The sequence below is a fragment of the Triturus cristatus genome, chromosome 11, assembly GCF_964204655.1.
Source record: "Triturus cristatus chromosome 11, aTriCri1.1, whole genome shotgun sequence".
NCBI lineage: Eukaryota > Metazoa > Chordata > Amphibia > Caudata > Salamandridae > Triturus > Triturus cristatus.
The window spans coordinates 491,765,031-491,784,004 of NC_140594.1; the positions used below are offsets into that span (position 1 = coordinate 491,765,031).

Sequence of the window (18,974 nt, forward strand, 5' to 3'; positions counted from 1 at the left end):
AACATCCCCTGAAGCCCCGGCTCAGATCCGATCCCACACATAGCTACAGTAGAAGTTCCCACCTTACCCGCAGTAGGAGATGGCTATCGCGCAGCAGGGTATTCCGCCAATTCCCGGGGGTGTGTGTGACCGGTCGGGTCTCAGGGGGTAGGGGCTTTGATCTACTGTAATCCCTTTGATGTGGGGTGTTTCCCTTACAGTAGGGGCAATAAACTGCATCCGCAGGGCTAGGTGATGGCCTGGGACCAGTTCGGACAATGGGGCGCAGAGGAAGGGGGTTATCAAAGGAGAGGCATGACCATGTATGGGATGTCGGTCGGATGTGGTTCCGTAGCAGGGTCGCGCAGAAGGAGAGGGTTTATGGCCTGTGTATGAGAGAGCGGGGGCGGCCGGCGCGCGGGGGATGCTCGCAGCGCCAGGGGAAAGCGCTGGCGATCGAGAATGAGCGGGGAGAGAGTGGGGTACCTAAAATGGCGGCCGTGCATTCGCTGTGCGTGGCGCTGGGGAGAGGCAAGATGGCGCAGATAATGTTCAGTTTGCAAGCTAAATTTCCACAGTCCTCCCTTTTAACATATCTCGCCAGCTTGCCTAGTTCGGATCTATCCCCATAATACTCCGAACTTCCACCTCATACAGAGCTTTCATTCGCTCTGTTTCAAAGTCCAAAGTCTTAGGGCAGATGCAGTTCATAAAAAGCGAACATAAAGGTGGCAGACACTGAATCCCCAAGCAATATCCACATAGTATCACAATTGGTATGAGGATAAATGAAAACAGCCTCCATCCCCAACTTTTAATAGTGTCCCAAAACCAACTCCCCAGTGACCATTCTTCTTGCTCTTGATGGACCTCTGTGGACAGTCTGTGGAGGTGTTCAATTGCTTTGTAGACTGAGGGTGAGTTATCCGGTACGTAGGTACAACAGCTGGACCCAATGATGCGGCATGCTCCTCCACGATCAGCCAGAACCACATCTAGAACGAGGCGGTTCTGAAGGGCCACTAAGCGGACGGCCTGGAGCTCGGCGGTGTTGTTGGCGAGGGCGCCAGCCGTAATGTTCATCGCCGTTTCGACTGCCTGGGTTAAGTGGCGGATGGCACGGCTGTTTGCCATTGGACCCCAGAGTGGAACGAGGCCTTTCACTGCGTCCATGAACTGTGCTCCGGTGGAGTCGGCTTGCACAATGTCTTTGGCCCGCTTCTGTCGGTGATGGTTTGCTGGAGCCACATATGTCGGAGGAAGGACAAAGGTGATGTAGCAGGTGCCTCCCCAACCTTTCGGAAGCCAGGTGTAGGCCTTAGTACCACAGACGAAGTACATATTCGGGGAGGCAACAAAGGAGGGTGGGTCAACTGAGTCCAATGTTTGGGTGATGAGGCAGGAGCTGTGGCCCACCAGCTGCGCCCCCAGGCCTTCGAGGCACACAAATCCAGTGATGTTGATGACGGACAGGGCCACTGTTAGGGTGGCGGCCGTCCGTTTCCGGAGGTAAGAGAAGGTGGGTCTGGCTGGGTTATTGAACACTTGCATTTCAACTCGTTCTTTGGCAGGGATGTCCATGTGAAAGGAAGTGTTCGATCTCAGAGGGCAGAAGAGGGCAGAAGTTCTTCCAGTTTTGTTCAGCCAGAACCCATGGTAGAAGTGTGACATGGTTCTGCCGGAAGTGGCATTGTCCTTGTAGCTTTCTTGCAGGAGGATTAGCCAGGCGAGGCAGGAACCATGGACAGAAAAAGGTTAAGGGATGAAAGGGATAGAGTGTCCGGTGGCATGTGGTAGCAATCCACAGATCCAGCAATTAGTGGCGTTGGCAGCAAGATTGTGTTGGTGGAGCAACTGCACAAAAGAGTTATTCCAGAACTCCTTACGCCTTTCTCGGAGTTGGGGTGAAAGTGAGATCAGATGGTGTTCTTTCGTGGTGGTAGGTTGAACGGTGGTCAGCAATATCTTATGAGCGGGTGTGCCCTCCTCCATGATCCAGAAGGTGACCACGAGGAGAAGGCAAAAGAGAAGGGTAATGAAAAGTGCAATAGTCTTTAAGCTGTGCATTCGGTCAGTCTTTGGGTTTTCGTAGTGGATCTTCGGACGTCCGGTTGCTTCCATCATCTTCATGTCGGGCGCTTCCATCACCTTCAAGAGACTCGGTAGCGGGCAGAACCACAGACTTCGTTTAGTTTCTCTCCTGGTGGCCTTTGAGGTGACTAGGCTACCGCTCTGAGATTTCCACTTAGCCTGTGGTCTGCTTAGCCGAAGTTCTCTCCTTTCGTCGCAAGTTATACCCTTCCTTGGATGGCACGGTGGGATCAGGATATCTTACTAACTCGAGTGTCTCTGTATCTGGGCAGCGGCTCAGGGATGGTCGGTCATTGTCCAGAAGTTCTTCTTGGGCGGTGATGTTGTCCGTGGTTGTCAGGGTCGGTGATACCTTCTTGCAGTGGTGTGCATGCAGCCAATTGCGTTTCCCCTCCACTCGAAGAGCTGTTCGGGTGGTGATCAGGACATGCAGGGGGCCCGTCCACCGGGGCTCCAGACTCTTGGTGCGCTGGAAGTTACGCACTAAGACGAAGTCACCGGGTTGGATGTCGTGTCCGGGGCCCCTGGAAACATCGGGAATGGCGTGCAGCACCTGCTGATGGATGACAGACAACGTTTTAGTTAGGTTATACAAATAGTCAGACATGAGGACGTTCGGGACGTCGTGGATGGATGTTGGTTTTGGTGCAGTCCAAAGGTTCATGGGCCGCCCGAAAACGACCTCGTAGGGGGTTAAGTGGTGTTTAGTGGGGGTGGAACGCATCGATAGCAATGCTAGCGGGAGAGCGTCTGGCCATCTTAGTCCTGTGGTGGCGACTATTTTTGCTATCTTAAGCTTCAATGTGGCATTGTGTCGCTCAACCAAGCCTGCCGATTGGGGATGGAAGACCGCATGGAATTTCTGTTTTACACCCAACCCTTTTAAGATGAGTTGGATAACTTCGGCTACGAAGTGGGGGCCGTTGTCGCTCCACAAAATTCGACAAAGGCCGTATCGGGGGAAGAATTCCTTCAGTAGTACTTTTGCGGTAGTCATAGCGGTGTTGTCGTGGGTTGGGTAGTCTTCCACCCACTTGCTGAAGGCACATACAACAACAAGTACGTACTTCAAACCCTGGCACCTTTCTAACTGGACATAGTCCATTTGTAGGACTTCAAAAGGGTGATTGGGGACCCCAAACCCTCCCCGGGGTACAGCAGTTCCTTTCCCAGGGTTGTGTTGGAGGCATACTAGGCATTGTTGGACCAGACGTTTGGCTGAGTCTGGGATCTTGTCGTTGTGCCAGACTTTGGAGATGAGTTCGATCATGGGGGCAGACCCTATGTGTGCGGGGGAGTGTGCCATGGTCAGCATGGGGATCAAGTATGAGTCTGGCAGCAACCATTTGTTCGAGTCTTTAGTCCGCCAGCAACCATCATCGTCCTTCAATCCCACCCGTGCCCATTCAGTTAACTCGTGTGGTGTACTGGCTAATTGGATGTCCCTAATCGTTTCCCTAGCATCCTTCCATTTCTCAGCTTGTGACCTGGTCACGTACATACGGGTCGTGGACCTATTCTCGGCTGTGGTGCGGGCAGTAATGTCAGCTAGTGCATTTCCCTGTCCTATAATGTCTGTCACCTTCTTGTGTGCCTGGCATTTGATCACAGCCAGCCGTGTGGGGAGGAGGACCGCTTCGGTCAGGGCAGAGACTAGATCTCCATGCAGGATGGGTGTGCCATGAGAGGTCAGGAATCCCCTCTCTTTCCATAAGAGCCCAAAGTGGTGAACTACCCCGAAGGCGTACTGACTGTCTGTGTAGATGTTTGCGGTTGTCCCTGCTGCCAGGATGCAGGCTCGTGTGAGAGCAATTAGTTCCGCCGCCTGTGCGGATCGCTGTGTGATGCGGGCTGTCTCAACAACTGTTCGGGCTGTGGTGACTGCATAGGCAGCTGAGGTGGTGCCATCGGGGAGCTTGATGCATGAGCCATCCACCCGCAGTTCTCCGTCAGGGTCCGGGAAGGCAGTATCTCGGAGGTCGACCCTACTCTTGGTCTGTTCGTCGGTGAGGGTCACACAGTCGTGTATAGGGGACGCATTGGGATCAGTGTCAGGGAGAGGTAGTAGAGTAGCTGGATTCAGAGTGGTGCATCGTTTCAATGTGATGTGGGGTGCAAGCAGAGTCAGTTCGTAACCGGTCAGTCGTGCGCTAGTCAGGTGTTGAGTCTTGGTTTGGTTCAGGAGGGTGTCAACCGCATGGGGTACCAATACTGTGAGGGGGTTTGAGAGTACGATCCCCTCGCTTTGCCGGATAGAGATAGCCGCGGCGGCTACTGCTCGAAGGCATGCGGGCAAAGCTCTGGCTACAGGGTCAAGAGTGGCAGAGAAGTAGGCACAAGGGCGTTGTTTAGGGCCTATGGACTGGGTTAGGACAGACAACGCACATCCCTCCCTTTCGTGGGTGTAGAGGGAGAAAGGTTTAGTGTAGTCTGGGGTTCCTAGGACTGGGGCCGAACAGAGGGCGTCTCGTAATTCTTTGAAGGAGGATTGACATTCGGGTGTCCAGGGGAGGGGGAAGGGGACATCTTTAGCCAGCAGGGAAAGCAGAGGTTTTACGATAAGACTGAAGTTTGGCAACCATTGTCGACAAAAGGAGGTGAGGCCTACTAGGGACCGCACTTGCTTCTGAGTTTTGGGAACAGGGGTTTCTAGGATGGTCTGAATTCGGTCAGGGGTAAGTTTCCTCCCGTCTTTGGATAGTAGGTGGCCTAGATACGTTACTTGGGGCTGGCAGAATTGCAATTTCTTTCTGGAGACCTTGTGACCGTTCTCCGCAAGGAAGCGGAGGAGGTGAATGGTGGCTGTGACGGCAAGTGGAGTGGTGTCGGCCGCCAAAAGAATGTCATCGACGTACTGTATCAACACCACTCCATCGGGTAGTTGGACTGCATCTAGCTGCCTCTTGAGGGCTTGGCTATAAATACTGGGACTCTCAGTGTAGCCTTGGGGTGCCCTGCAGAATCTGTACGAACGGGCTTTTAAAGTGAAGCCGAACAGGTAGCGGCTGTCTGGGTGGATGGGGATGGAAAAGAATGCGTTTTTGAGATCAATAACAGTAAAGGTGGTGGCAGTGGATGGAATCAGGGTGAGGATGGTGGTGATGTCTGAGACCACGGGGTACTGGGGTATGACTACTTTGTTAACCTCTCGCAAATCAACAATGAAACGGTAGGCTTTCTCATCTCCCTCGCCTTGCTTCTTTACAATGGGTAGGATAGGGCTGTTACAAACATTACTGACTACTTCTTCTACCACTCCTGCCTCGACTAGGGACTCGATGATTTCCACCAATGCCTTCTCGCCTTCGGGTGATATCCGATACTGTGGAAGCTTTGGGAGCACTGCGTCCGGTCGGACGGTTATGTGTACCGGGTTGATCACCATGCGCCCTACATCTGAGTCGGTTATAGCCCATAGATGTGAAGGTAATGTGTCGAGTAGGGACATGTCAGCATCGGTTATAGAGAGCAAACACCGTGTGTGACAGGGTCTGGACAGATCTGGGTTATCGTGTAGGATGACTCGGACTCCGTCTGGGGAGCATCTGATGGTAGCTCGAAAATGTTTTAGCAAATCAAGTCCCATAATAGCATCGGGGGTGTTGGAGGAGAGCAGAAAGGTCGTGTCAGTGGTGTTATCTTCTAAGTCAAAGGAGATTGGTGCTGATAAGGGGTTAGTGGAGGGCGTTCCATCGAAGCCTATTGAGGTTACATGTGAGCCAGACAAGGGTGCCCTAGGGATCAGTCATTTGGATAACGCACTACGTGTCGCCCCAGTGTCTACCAGGAATGGAGATTTTGTGCCCAAGACCTTAGCAGTGACGTAAGGACCTTGCTGGTCAACACGGAGTTCGACTGGATCCCTCCCTTGCCCCTGGCGGTCCTATGCGAAGTCATGGGTGCTTTCGTAGTCGGACTGCTGACACTGGTTTTGTCGGGGGCGATCAAAGGTGTTTGGTCTGCCTGGCCTGTCGTTGATTGCGTCGTTCGTGTGCCCTCGTCCCTGTCCTCTATTTCTGGGGTCATATGCTGTGTCTCTGGGATCCCTATTTTTGGTCAGTTCCAGAAGGACCGGGCACTGGGATTTCCAGTGTCCGAACCCTCTACAGAACGCACATTGGTTCCCATCTAAGTCTCTCCGTCCGTTGTAGGGTGCAGGTGTATGGTCTCTAGGGGGTAGCTTTCTAGGGGCGGTTGGTTGGTAATTCCCTTTCGGGGGTTCCCTTCCTATGGTCACCCCTTGCAACTGTGCTATCATTACCCTCTCCTTCAGTTCCTTTTTCTTCCTCTCTGACGCCCTATCGTTCTCGTTCTTCTGGTTTTCGTAATATTGGGCCATCTGGAGAATTGCTGCGGGTTTGGAGGCTGCCCAACTACTCTCGCTGGTCTGTAGCTTCTGGGAAACTTCTTGTGACAGACCCTTCACATAATTCTGGACAAAGAGGTGATGTCCGGTTGCAGTGGTCATGTCCTGGCCACTATAATCGGAAAACACAGTCTCGAACCGAGAGAAATATTCAGACACATCCTCCTGGGGTTTCTGGCGACAAGCCGTCACTATTGACCAATCTACCTTTCTTTCCGGGATTAGAGTCTTCAACTTAAGTACAATCTTGTGTGGGAGCTCTAATATGGCTTTCGGGGGTTTCTGTCCCGGTTCTCGCTGTTTATCTATGGTATCGAGTTGTACCCAGGTATATCCGAACGGCTCAGCGTGGTCAACTTTCCGGATTTGCTTCCACACATCAGCCGGCAGACATAGCCCAAAGAACAAGTCGATATCTGCTAAAGTCATTATCGTAGAACCTAAGGCTGTACCCAGTTCAGTGTAGAAGGCAGTCGGGTTCTTTCTCAAGTCGGGTAGAGTTTTTCTAAAGGTCAAAATTTCTTGTCGGTCCCATGGCTGGTAGACCCAATTATATACAACCCTTCCCTTCGCATCTTGGTGGTTGATGTCGTCATGTGTTCCCTGACCTCATGGGGGACCCAGTAGGGGGCAGCCTCTTTGATGGGCATCATGGTATCAGCCCTTCCTTCTTGGGGCTTAGTCGCTATGGGGGTTTCTGCTTTGGTGGTCTGCCTGTGTTCTCTAAGGTGTCGATAGAACTCGAGTGTACGAGTGAAGAGGTTCGTTACATCGCCCTCTCCTTCTTCCCCAATGTCTACCTTCCTATATAGGGTCGCTAAGCCTTCGGGACCTTTATCGCGGTACCTATCCTCATATGCATTTAGGGCATGATAACAAAGTCGTACGACAAAGTGTCGTCTGCGGCTGTCTGCATACGAGTTATATACTTCTGTTATATACTCCTCACTTTCCTTACGCTCCACTAGAGTTTTTATTATTTTGTCGATTCCTGCTCGTTCATCCTTCGTTAGTCGATTCATTCTGGTGGAAACTTTCTTTCTCATCTCAGGGTCATCCAACGTTATTGCCGATGTTGTGTTCAGTACAGGAGGCTCGGCCGGCGCGGAGGCCGTGAGGACCGAGGCCCCTGTACTGCTTTCGTTTGTGTTTGGGGGTTGTGGGTGTTGCACTATTGATTGGGAGGGTGCGTATGGAGGGGGCATGTAAATGATCGGGGGACCTAATAGTAATTCATCATTCGTTCGCTGTTTAGAGGATAACTCAGGGTAGAGCAAAGAAGGGGTCCTAACAGCGTACTGGCCTGATGTTTCGGGCTCCTGTCTTAGTTTAGTTTCCCTTCTCTCCTTTATTTCTTCTTCTAACTTTCTAGCGGCAAGGTGAGCTGCTTTTCGTAATTCCTTCTCTGCTTTTACTTCTTCCCTCTTTTTCCGTTGTGTTGCTTCTTTGCGCCACATGCCGATACTGTCAAGCATAGTAGGCGTCGTCTTATTGCTACGCAGAGCTATTTCTAGCACTTCTATCTTATGGTCGTCGAAGGATCCCATCAGTGGCCACTGACTCTCGGGGTCCTTCTTTGTATATTTATGCCATAGCTTGGTATAAGCTACGGCGACTTTTCCATATTTAGTGAACATGTCCTTATTAGGGGTGCCTTCCAGTGGGGCCGGATGGTCCACCTCTAATAAGCGGTCCGGGCAGAACCAACTACCAATCAGTGGGGAGAAGATAGGCATGACGGGTTTCAACGGGGACAAAAGTCAGCACTACCTATCTTTTCACTGCTTGCAAAGACTAGACAGAATATCTCTATTCCTCGTTATTTGTAAGCAGAGAATACCTCCAAAGAACCAATATCGAACAACTAGTGTTCGGACAATCAATCAATCAATCAATGGGGAGATAAAGATAGGCATGACGGGTTTCAACGGGGACAAAAGTCAGCATTACCTACCCTTCACTATTTGCAAAGACTAGACAGAATATTTCTATTCTACGTTATTTGCAAACAGAGAATATCTCAAAGAGCACTATTCTTCAAAACAATCAATGTTCGGACAATCAATCAGTGGGGAGATAAAGATAGGCATGACGGGTTTCAACGGGGACAAAAGTCTGCGTTACCTACCCTTCACTATCTGCAAAGGGAGAGAGAGAGAGTATTTCTACTCCTCCCCGTTTGTAGACAGCGAATATCTCAAAGAGAACAATCAATGAGCACAATCTATGAGCAATACTAGTATTCCAAAGCTTCAAACAATCAATCAATTATTTCGCAATTTGTCGTGTATCACGACCTTACCCGGACCGCGTGGACAGTTTCTCGTCTTCCGCCTCCAGCGCCCGATCGTCCTCTACTCTCCGTATTTGCCGCGGCACTCCTGATGGTTCCCAGTCAGGACCGTAGATCACTCGAGAGAGGTCTGCTCGGAACCAGTGAAGTTCGGATGATCGGCTGCCAGACGAGGGTCTATTGGGCAGGAGCTCTCCCGATCGTTGCAGTCGTTCACTCTGTCGTCGGGACCTCTCCCACTGGATCCACGTGTCGCTGATGGGCCCCACGTTTGGGACGCCAATTGTTAAATGGTAGCGGCAGTTTCAGTCGATAACCTTTCAAGTATTTGCCCGGCGGTAATCGCCTCTCATACCACTCGATAATTTACCAATGAAAGAGGCAGGCGCCGGAGACTGGAAGGCAGGAAACAAAGTTTTATTCCGTCGGAGCAGAACACATCAGATCAGACAGCAAGGTATCGTCACGAGGTGCTCTAACTACATCTCTGAGACCTGGTCTCTTATACACAGGTTTATTGCTTTATTACACATAGTACATTCTTGAGATTCCCTTGATGCATGAGAGAACATCCCCTGAAGCCCCGGCTCAGATCCGATCCCACACATAGCTACAGTAGAAGTTCCCACCTTACCCGCAGTAGGAGATGGCTATCGCGCAGCAGGGTATTCCGCCAATTCCCGGGGGTGTGTGTGACCGGTCGGGTCTCAGGGGATAGGGGCTTTGATCTACTGTAATCCCTTTGATGTGGGGTGTTTCCCTTACAGTAGGGGCAATAAACTGCATCCGCAGGGCTAGGTGATGGCCTGGGACCAGTTCGGACAATGGGGCGCAGAGGAAGGGGGTTATCAAAGGAGAGGCATGACCATGTATGGGATGTCGGTCGGATGTGGTTCCGTAGCAGGGTCGCGCAGAAGGAGAGGGTTTATGGCCCGTGTATGAGAGAGCGGGGGCGGCCGGCGCGCGGGGGATGCTCGCAGCGCCAGGGGAAAGCGCTGGCGATCGAGAATGAGCGGGGAGAGAGTGGGGTCCCTAAAATGGCGGCCGTGCATTCGCTGTGCGTGGCGCTGGGGAGAGGCAAGATGGCGCAGATAATGTTCAGTTTGCAAGCTAAATTTCCACAATTCTAATCTTCCCTACCAGCATTATTAGGAGTGTTAGCTTCTCTTCTATAGTGTGCACAGTTTCAAAGCATAAACATCTGTGTTAAAAGAAAGTAACAATAGGCAGTCTATATTGCAGTATTACAGTCAATTCTCTCCATATGCAGAGAAGAGTTTATTTCCAAATATATATCTTTGTCATGTGGATTGTGCTGTAGCACTTGCATGAATCTAAACAGTTGCCTTGAACTTGGAGGAACACGCAAAAGGAACGGGTAGGAACAAGAGGAATGAAAAGAGAGGAAGGACGCTGAGGGAGGAAAAGACAGAATATTACATCTGGAGGAGCAAGTGTTAATAGCGCTCTGTTAATTAGTTGTAGCGCCACTGAAGAGGCTGCTGTGGCAGTTCAATCAACAAAAGGTAGCTTACTTGAAAATGCAGTTTGTAACAGAAACTCCAGCGCTTATCAGGAGTAGACACCGGAGGGGAGAAAACTCTCTCGAACAGCTCTGGAATGGGGTTGAGTCAGCTGACAGACAACACGCTGCTGGCAAGCTAACTGAAAATAAAAGAACTCAGACTTCTTTCAGGAATATGGGATAATTATCTTCCCGTTCAGCTTTCGACGATACTCCGACTGCCTCTATGAATGTAGATTACAATCTCCCGAAATATCTAGGCAGACTGGAACCAACCACTACCTCACTCAAGAGTCATGAGGAGGAGCAAAGACGAAACGTGCATACTTCTACAAAGACTAATTGAAGTGCGCAGCAAGCAGTGTGTGCACACCTCTTGCCGCCTGCAGCATAGCAAGAGTTCTCTGATGCTATCAAACGGTCCTAATAATGTGGCGGCCATCTTATAACGTACCAGGAGAACTAAACTAAAGGTCTTTCCAAGTGTTGACCAAACAAGGTCTTACCAAAACTCTAGTCTTTCTCTTCTGGTCTTTGCTGAACTTACTCGAGGCATAGGAAATGGCATTAATGTGATTCCTGCCAGATGTAGTGGAATTAATTATGTGGTGTGCTGTTGTATTTTGTGTCAGGATGTGGAATTCTGTGGTGTGGATTGAATGTATGGGGTTTGTTGTGTAATTGTGTTGAGTTGAATTATGTGGTTTGATGTTAAATTGTGTGGTGTGGAATTGAAATGTTAGGTGTTGAACTGCATGAAATGGAACTGTGTGGAGTTGAGTGAAAATGCTGATTGGAATTATGTGGCATGGCGTGGAGTGTATTTATATGGACTGTTGCTATGTGACATAGAGTGGTGTTATGTGGAGTTGAATCATTACATTGTGTGGTAATATGTGGAGTGTAATTATGTTGGTAGGTGTTGAATTGTATGGTGTTGTGTGTCACACTAAACATCCAGGTATGCTACACAGAGTTGGAAGCTCTGGATCAACTTGATAATAAGCAATCACTGATAATTAAAAAGATAATTAAGATCTGGCTGTTCCCTAAAACAAATATTTTAATGGGCCTCAACTGACAATAATGGTCTGTTTATAGACAGCGACACCATCACCCACACTCTTTTGAGCCTCACCTCATGCAATAAAGCGCTGCCACATGCCTGTGGCGACATGAAAGGGGCAATCATCCAAAAGTCATACTCACAAACGTGGCCACTTATAGGCCTCATCTCACCCAACTTTCTTCCAATCATGCATGACATTGTTGATTCTGAAAGTGCTTAGGTGCTTAAAAGAGATATAATAATGCAGTAAATATGCCAAGACAATACTGCTTGCTCTCCAATACCGACCCATCAGTGTGTGTCTCTAAGCACTGCCCTTGCTGTAAATACTTAGCCACCATCTGTGCGTGGGGCCTGCTGAACACCAAAATGTTTATAATCATATTTGGACAAGTTAAAAGAATGTTAATAGTATTTTGCCATGAAGATACACATCCAATGTTTTCACCCCTTTTAAACGCTAAAGCATTTAATGGTGATTCACAATTATAAAGCTCTCATTTTTCAATGATGGTTTCAAATATTTACATTTGTTTGAGATTTTCCCATGTAAGTAAATGACTGTGCAAAAGCCACAGTAAACTGAGAAATTACCATAACTGAGGACACTAAATGAGACGAAATAAGGAGGCAGCCCAAAGAGGCCAAATCAAAGTTAAATGGAATGCTCTGAAACAGAGAGGTGAAAGTGAAAACTGAAGATCAAGAACGGTGTTGTAATAGGATATGTTCGATAATTACAATGTGTTTGGAAAGCTCTTGGTATTACAAATTTAGATTGCCTTCAAGCACCTAATGCAATAGAAGGTGTTAGCCTGATAAATTGTTACATTGGTATTTAGCACAAGTGCTCTGGCAAGTGTGCGCGTCCTCCGAATATATCACTGAGCAGAGGACATGGTGTATTTGAAAGCAGTTGCTCAAGAATACAAAACAACCTCGCCCTGGGTGATTTTGAGAGACCGAGAACTACATGATGCCGGGATCAGTGACATCATCGCGCACATCGCACATAGTAAGCTGGAGGATCCATGGTTAATTCAATATGCCGTACCATACACTTTTTCTGTATAGTTGTGTTTAATGATGCAGACAAAAATCGAGATGCATGAGATGTGGACTACAATGCCAGATGGAAATGTTTAATCGGCTGCACTCTTATCACACTAAGGTGCCGATTCCGATCCGGTAAAACCTAGGTACGAATGGTCGTACGGAGAGTTTTTTCCGTCCGACTCGTACCCGGGAAAAACACCTTACAAATTCGCAAGTACGATTCGCACAGAAATACCATTTCCGTACGAGTCGTAAAAAACACTGACCGGCAAAAAAATACATACAAATCTGATTCTGGGCGGCGCATACGTGACGTCCGGACGAAGTCAGGCAGCGTTCTACGGACCAGCAAGTACGATTCGTGCCGACGTCACTCCGCACGCAGCATTTTTGTACGGGAGCCAAAAACTGCCGGGAAATTGAGGACGACACGAAGAAGGAGCACCGGTACGCGACGGACAGCGATGGACCCCAACCTACGCGTCATCCCAGCCCTCATAGCCTACCACCTCGTGTACAGAAACCAACGCAGACGCCGCAGAAGGTCAGAACAACCCCCAGGGGCAAAGGGGGGGGTGTGCAAGGGGCAGGAAACATAACCCACACCCCACAAAATACTAATACATCCTGCACATTAATTACCTCCATGGTCTGGTCACTTCGGGGGGGCGTGTCCACCAATCCCACGTCCCGCCACAATGGAAGTGGACGTGGACTCGTACCCGTCACCACCACAATGGTGGTACGGGATGTACCCACACCCCCAGAGCGTGGGTACGGCCCGTACCACCATTGTAGTGGTGATGTAGGGGTACGCGTGTACGGACCATACCCACGCCCCCAGAGCGTGGGTACGAGCCGTACCACGCATACCCCTACGTCACCCCCACAATGGTGGTACGGCCCGTACCTACGCTCTCCAGAGCATGGGTACGGGCCGTACCACCATTGCAGTGGTGATGTAGGGGTACGCGTGTACGGAGCGTACCCATGCCCCCAGAGCGTGGGTACGGTCCGTACACGCATACCCCTACGTCACCACTACAATGGTGGTACGGCCCATACCCACGCTCCCCAGAGCGTGGGTACAGGCCATACAACGCGTACCCCTACATCACTGCCACAATGGTGGTACGGCCCGTACCCACGCTCTCCAGAGCGCGGGTACGGGCCATACCACCATTGCAGTGGTGATGTAGGGGTACGCGTGTACAGACCGTACCCACGCCCCCAGAGCGTGGGTACGGGCCGGACCACCCGTACCCCTACGTCACCGCCACAATGGTGGGACGGCCCGTATACCACGCTCTCCAGAGCGTGGGTACGGGCCGTACCACCATTGCAGTGGTGATGTAGGGGAATGCGTGTACGGAGCGTACCCACGCCCCCAGAGCGTGGGTACGGTCCGTACACGCGTACCCCTACGTCACCACTACAATGGTGGTACGGCCCGTACCCATGCTCCCCAGAGCGTGGGTACGGGCCGTACCATGCGTACCCCTACGTCACCGCCACAATGGTGGTACGGCCCGTACCCACGCTCTGGGGAGCGTGGGTACGGGCCATACCACCATTGTAGTGGTGACGTAGGGGTACGCGTGTACGGAGCGTACCCACGCCCCCAGAGCATGCGTACGGTCCGTACACGCGTACCCCTACGTCACTACTACAATGGTGGTACGGCCCGTACCCACACTCCCCAGAGCATGGGTACAGGCCGTACCACGCATACCCTTACGTCACCGCCACAATGGTGGTACGGCCCGTACCCACGCTCTGGGGAGCGTGGGTACGGGCCGTACCACCATTGTAGTGGTGACGAAGGGGTACGCGTGTGCGGACCGTACCCACGCTCTGGGGAGCGTGGGTATGGGCCGTACCACCATTGTAGTGGTGACGCAGGGGTAAGCGTGTACGGAGCGTACCCACGCCCCCAGAGCGTGGGTACAGGCCGTACCACGCGTACCCCTACAGCCCCATTACATGATGGATACAAGGCGTACACATGCCACGGATGTAGGTGTACGGCTTGGTGCAGCACATCAGCTGTAAATTGGGGGTGGTGTATGCCCAGGACAGCAGTGTACCACAGCAAGGGCGCAAGTGGGTGGGTGGGTGCAGAGGACTCCCAGCAGTGCCCAGACATATGAGGGGTGTGTGCCTATCACTCCCAGCAGTGCCCAGACATATGAGGGGTGGGTGCCTATTGTTAGAAAAGGTAGACGGACCGGGAGGGCCGGCCGGGTCAGGGGGAGAGGTCTCCGGGGAGAGCCGTCTCCAGCGATCGTACAGACAAGTAACTCCCCCCCCCCACAGACAGAGATCACACACGGATAAGGTTCAGTGTTCTTTATAGGTACTTAGTTACGATACGGTAGAATGGTACAAGGAGGTCTGGACGCAGGGGTCCCCTCGATTAGAGTCTCGTAAGGTAGGGAAGGGGGTAGCGGGTCAGTCTATTTACCAATCAGGTGGTTCAGATGAGATGATGACGAGCTCACAATCCTCGAGCTTGGTGTTTAGGCAGTACGGTCCGCGGCAGCGCCAGCAGGTCCCGGTAAGGATGGTTGATACAACGGGCCGCGGCAGCGCCAGCAGGTCCCCGGAAGATGGTCGTTACAACGGGCCGCGGCAGCGCCAGCAGGTCCCAGGAAGATGGTCGTTGCAACGGGCCGCGGCAGCGCCAGCAGGTCCCAGGAAGATGGTCGGTACAACGGGCCGCGGCAGCGCCAGCAGGTCCCAGGAAGATGGTCGTTACAACGGGCCGCGGCAGCGCCAGCAGGTCCCAGGAAGATGGTCGTTACAACGGGCCGCGGCAGCGCCAGCAGGTCCCAGGAAGATGAAGGTTGCAGAAGGCCGCGGCAGCGCCAGCAGGCAGGACGATGGTTCACAAGAGCGGGCTACGGCAGCGCCAGTAGACCGTCAGGGTTGAGTTCACTCGGTGTCTCTCGACTCCAGGATACAACTGCCTTCCTGCTCCGGAGCTGCCTTAGTTATAGGGCTGGTGCCCTTTGATGTCCGGACCCTCGCACTTGGAGGTCGGAGGGTCCGGGATGAAGGTGTCCAGACACCCAGCAGGGGGTGGCGCCAGCGCCTGGGGGCTGCTGGAGGCGATCGGCACCTGGCGGGGGAAGAGCTCTTGACGCTTCGTTCTCCCATTGACCTGCCAAGTGGTCCGCTCACCTCCGGGGTGGATGGTGGTGCCGGGATGTCGGGCCGGCCAGGCCCGGGGTTAGGGTCGAGGAGAGGCCATGCGGCCGCGTGGTGCAGGGCCCAAGATGGCGGCTTGACCCGGCCGGGGAAGCCGGTGGGGCTGGGCCCCGTGATGAGTAGGGGTCCGAGGGCAGCGGGTCCGTCGGGAGACGGAGTACAGGGGCTTGTCACGGGGGTAGGCCTGGTGGGCCGGAGCTCGGGCCCTGTCGTGCGGGGGGGAAGCAAGCCCTTCGTGTGGCCTGTCCAACATGCGTCCCCCCCAGCTGAAGGCGGGGAGAGTCACCCATCTCCTTGGGGACTCTCTTCGTCGAGGCGGAAAAAGCGGGACAGGCCATCCGCGTTGGCGTGGTCTTGGCCTGGCCGGTGCTCCACAGTGAAGTCCATTCCCTGCAGGGAAATGGACCAGCGCAAGAGTTTTGGGTTCTCCCCCCGCATCTGCATCAGCCATTGCAGGGGTCGATGGTCGGTTTGTACCCGGAAGTGGGTACCGAAGAGATAGGGTCGGAGCTTTTTGAGGGCCCACACTACTGCAAATGCCTCCCTCTCGATTGTGCTCCAACGCTGTTCTCGGGCCAGGAGACGTCGACTGATGAAGGCCACCGGCTGGTCATGACCTTCGGGGTTCAGCTGAGAGAGGACGGCCCCGATGCCGTGGTCGGAGGCGTCGGTCTGCACCACAAATTCCCGACTGTAATCGGGGGCCTGGAGCACCGGGGCGGTGCACAGGGCGGCCTTCAGCTCCTCGAAGGCCGCTTGACAATCAGGAGTCCAGTGGACCCGCTTCGGTTGATTCTTGGATGTGAGTCCCGTGAGGGGCCCCACGATGCTGCCGTAGTCCTTTACGAACCGCCGCTAGTATCCGGTGAGCCCCAAGAAGGCTCGGACCTCGGTCTGGGTGACGGGGGGCTGCCAGGACTGGATGGCAGCAATCTTAAGTTGTAGTGGGGCCACCAGCCCGCTTCCCACTTGGTGCCCAAGGTAGGTCACCGACCCTTGGCCAATTTGGCACTTGCCAGCTTTAATGGTGAGGCCGGCCCGCTGGAGGGCTTGGAGGACCTCTTGGAGGTGACGGAGGTGGTCGGACCAGTGGCGGCTGTATACAGCGATATCGTCCAGGTAGGCAGCGCTGAATTCTTCGAGCCCTGCCAAGACCTGGTTCACAAGACGTTGGAATGTGGCGGGGGCATTCTTCATGCCAAAGGGCATGACCTTAAATTGATAGTGGCCATCGGGGGTGGAGAAGGCTGACCGTTCCTGAGCCCTGGGTGTGAGGCCGATCTGCCAGTAGCCCGCCGTTAGGTCGAAGATACTAAGGTAGCGGGCGGCCCCCAGCCGGTCGATCAGCTCGTCTGCTCGGGGGATGGGATGAGCGTCGGTCCGGGTGACAGCATTCAAGCCCCGGTAGTCGACGCAGAATCTCAGTTCAGGGGCGGTGCCGGGGGCAGCGGCCTTGGGAACTAATACAACCGGACTGGCCCAGGGACTGTCCGAGGGCTCGATGACCCCGATCGTGAGCATCTTGGCCACTTCCTCCTGTATGCAGGCCCGTACCCGATCTGGTACGCGGTAGGCCCGGTGCCGGACCGGGGGACTGTCCCCGGTGTCTACGTCGTGCAAACACCAAGGAGTGACCCCGGGGGTGAGGGAGAACAGGGCAGCGAACTGCAGCAGGAGGTCCCGGCAGTCCTGGCGTTGCTCCGAAGTGAGGGCGTCGGAGAGCCGGACCCCATCCACGGAGCCGTCCTTCTCCTGAGTCTTCAAGAGATCCGGGAGGGGCTCGGAGTCTTCTTCTGTACCACTGTCGGTCGCCATCAGGAGGCTTAGTTCGGAGCGCACAAAGTGTGGTTTGAGCCGGTTGGTGTGGAGGACCCGCAGGGGGTTCCGGGTGGTCCCCATGTCGATGAGGTAAGTGACGGGGCTTTTACGCTCGACCACTTTGAAGGGCCCCGTCCACTTGTCTTGCAGGGCACATGGTTCGGTGGGGGACATCACCCATACTTGCTGCCCAGGCTCGAATTCAACGGAGGAGGCATTGTGATCATACCACCTCTTCATGTCCTCCTGACTGGCCTCGAGGTTCGCCTTGGCCATCTCCCTGAAGCGCCGGGTCTGGTTTCGTAGGGCCAGGATGTATTTGAAGACGTCGGGAGGGGTCGTTAAGGGGGCCATCTCCCAACCTTCCTTGACTAGGCTGAGGGGCCCTCGCACAGGGTGCCCGTACAGGAGTTCGAAAGGGCTAAAGCCGAGGGACTTCTGGGGGACTTCTCGGTAGGCGAAGAGGAGGCACGGGAGCAGCACATCCCACTGGCGACGGAGAGGCTCTTCCAATCCCCCAATCATCCCCTTGAGAGTGCGGTTAAAACGCTCCACTAGTCCGTTCCCTTGGGGGTGATAGGGGGTCGTGAATCTGTAGGTGACCCCGCATTGTTGCCAGAGGGACTTCATGTATTTAGATATGAAATTCGTGCCTCGGTCGCTGACGACTTCTCGGGGGAAGCCTACCCTGGAGAAGATCCCCATCAGGGCCCGGCCAACCACCGGAGCTGTCACTGTCCGTAGGGGCACCGCCTCGGGGTAGCGGGTGGCATGGTCCACTAGTACCAAGATGAACCTGTGTCCTTGTGCCGTTCGGGGGTCCAGAGGCCCCACAATGTCTATCCCCACCCTCTCGAACGGGGTGGTGACCACAGGGAAGGGTTGCAGAGGGGCCTTCAGCTTCCGACCACTCTTCCCGCTGGCTTGGCACGTGGGGCAAGATCGGCAGTGGTTCAGGACGTCATTCCTCATTTTCGGCCAGAAAAAGTGGGTCACCAGGCGACTGTATGTTTTGTCCTGGCCCAGGTGTCCAGCCAGGGGGACATCGTGGGCCAGGTTGAGCAGAAAGTCTCGGAAGCGGAGCGGTACCACCAGAACTCGACCGGCCCCCAGCTCGGCGATTCTTTGCTCGCTGTAGAGCAGGTCGTTGTCCCAGTAGACCCAGTGGGTTCCGGGGGTGTCCCCTGCGTTTTGGGTATCGGCTTGTTGGCGGAGTCCCTCGAGGGAGGGACAGGTCTTTTGTTCCTGGCGGAACTGTTCTTGGGTGGGCCCCCCCTCTTGACGCCACTGGGCCAGATCCGGAAGGTCCTGGTGTTGTGCGTCTGCTTCGATAGTCGGGTCCGGGAGATCGGACTCGCCGTTGCCCTCGACGGGGGCAACCGGGGGCGGAGGTGCTGGCCATTCGGTTTCTTCTGATCGGGGGGTGGCCCGGGCGGCCATGGATCGGGTGGTTATGCAGGCCCAGTCCGGGAGGCCCAGCATCCCCAAGTGCTCTCTTCTCTCGACGGTGGCCCACGGGGAACTCTCGAGGTCATTCCCCAGGAGGCAGTCCACGGGGGCATCGTCC

General features: G+C 53.6%; 1 long non-coding RNA gene across 1 annotated transcript in view; it reads right to left on the reverse strand.

Annotated features, from left to right (window-relative positions):
* The window catches only part of LOC146784463 (uncharacterized), a 45,413-nt gene extending 34,808 nt beyond the window's left edge, over positions 1–10,605 (reverse strand). Inside the window, exon 1 of the long non-coding RNA XR_014970821.1 lies at positions 10,265–10,605. This is a non-coding gene — a long non-coding RNA (uncharacterized LOC146784463). The remainder of the gene's footprint in view (positions 1–10,264) is intronic.
* Positions 10,606–18,974: the final 8,369 nt, after the last annotated feature.